Source organism: Cyprinodon variegatus, unplaced genomic scaffold, assembly GCF_000732505.1.
Source record: "Cyprinodon variegatus isolate N-32 unplaced genomic scaffold, C_variegatus-1.0 Scaffold481, whole genome shotgun sequence".
NCBI lineage: Eukaryota > Metazoa > Chordata > Actinopteri > Cyprinodontiformes > Cyprinodontidae > Cyprinodon > Cyprinodon variegatus.
Window position 1 is genome coordinate 1016469 of NW_015150934.1, and position 2539 is coordinate 1019007.

A 2539-nucleotide genomic window follows, 5' to 3' on the forward strand; every position below is an offset into this window, starting at 1 on the left:
TATACCAAAACTAAATAAAGATAAAAACCAATAAAAACATAAAAAGTACTTAAACCTTGGTTTAGACGTGATGTCAGACAAATATATATATTTTTTTACGTCCTTGATATTTGCTTAGATTGAATAAACAATACCGTAGGACTATCAGAGAGATGAGGTCTTTATTCACTGTTCAGCAGCTGAATTAACAATAATAAACCACCAATGCCAGCTGACTAGGTAGAAGCATAAAGTTATTATCTTAAAGCAGGGTTCCAAGCTGCTTCACAAAAAATGTAATTATATTGTAAATAAAATAAAATAAAATTAAAGGATTTCACTAAATTATATTGTTATAGGATACCTCACAAAACATCTGTAATTACCTTTAAAATCAAAACCATGAATGCAAAAATAACTGGAAAACCACTCTGAGAGTGCAGAACTCTGCCAAGCAGCATTTTTTTGCCCCATATGGTGACTTAGGCCTATAGCTAAAACTCACACATGATCTGGATCATTACCAAATTTTAATGAATTCTTCCTTGGAATGAGGTGCACCTCTGATAAATAAAATTCCATAAAATATGTTCAGAAGTTTTCAACTGATCCTGCCAGCAAACCAACAACTTTCCCTTTTCTTGTGCTGTTGTTGTCGTCAGTAAAATACCTCTGGACTTTTTCAGTCCCATGCTGAGGCTGTCAATGGTCACTGCTCCCACCCTCTGGTTTATTGGAAACTGCTTACTGCGGCAAATATCCCTATCTCACAATGTTAGAGAGTCTTTAAAAAATTCCTGTATCCAGATTATGATATGGATCATCACCAGAATGTAATGGATTGTACCTTGGCACAAGGGATACCTCTTATAAAAATGTAATTAAAGTCTGTCCAAAACTTTTCACGTTATCCTGTACACAGAAAATAAGACAGACAGACAGAAACACACACATCCTAAAACATAACCTCCTTGGCAGAGATACTTGTCACTCTAAAATTAGTAAGTAGGAGGAAGACAATGTAATTTTCCATACTTACTGCAGTTATCCAGTTGCATTTTCAAGTTGTCTTTTTCTGCTTTCAGACTTTTAGATGTGGCCTCAATCGCTGAAATTAAATTCACAAAGTCTAATATATTAAATCAGAAATAACTAGTTATAGAGTCTAGGCATATCATAAATTCGTTTCCTTCAGTTTAGATTCAGTTCTTTGACAATTTTCCAGCCTCTGAATGTCTCTGATTTAATGTATGCTCTTGTTCAGCTACCATACTGCAGACAGGTGTGTCATTCAGGATGGAGGATAAATTCTATACGCTCATTTATTTATAGAAAAAAGGAGGATTTATGTTTGAAGTTGTGACTGCATAGGACATAATTTCATTGGTTTTATCATTTTGATATTTTATAAAGATTTTATTTAAAAAATCTATTTACTAAGATTGTATCAGATGTTTTTTTTTTAAACCTTTTGGTGCAAAAACAAAAGCCTAATCTCTCTATAAAAGCAACATAATTTAGGTATCAATCATTTGCAATTATTACATTTGGATTACATAAAAGATTTAATATTTTGGCCTAGCCTGGCCTGTTTTCTTTTTTTTTTTCATGTAGTTTTACGTAGACTGGAAACTGACAACTATTATAGCTCAGTAGTATCAGAAAAGACAATCTAAATATTATTTTTAGATTCCGATATTAAAAATCATGTACATCATAATTTTTTGACCCCCTCATGGGCCATTTAACCTGCCTGTGGGTTGTGGAAGCTATAGAGGTTACACATATAATCTGACAAGGGGCAGGATTGTTTTAAAATAAATGATATAAGAGAAACATGCATGAGCTGCACAACTCTGGAATTACCAGAATAACAGATGAACAGTTATTGAAATCTGATTATTCCTTTTTCTTTTTCACTTCTGAACACCCCCACTTGCTCACTGCAGTTGGAAGTTGACCAGAATCAGGTAATTTCGGAGGTTTTCTCTCTGCTTAAAGGACATTATTCCTTTCCACTGTTGCCACATGCTGGCTTAGTGTGGCAGGTTACTATAAAGGTAACAACTCAACACAACCAACTCAAAATAATAACATTCTTCTCGTGCTCGTTCAGGAGGAGGAATCATTGTAGAATGGAGGAATCACTTTGCAGAGGACTGGTTTTACCTAACCTGGCCAGCCAGACTGAATTACTCAATTTAAATTTGGACCAATCAGGGCACAAGAAGTGGGCCAGAATTATCCATAATTCAGCAGCGGTAGTTTAGCTTATATCCTTAGAGGTTTTTAGGCGAAAGGGATAGAAACCATTCACTGGAGAGTTTCTTCCACGGCTTAAAATGGTTCACGGACTACAAAATGAAAAAAACAAAAAAAAAAAAAACAGAGCTTTGAGTTTTTGTGTCACATCTGTTGTTATCTGATTGGTTTTAACCTAATGAGGCTGACCCTATTAGTCCCGCCTCTGAAATCGAGTTGTAACAGCTCTTTACCACGCTGATATAGTGAGTAGGTTTTACTCAGTGGCGGTTCTAGGACATTTTTCCAAGGGTAGCCA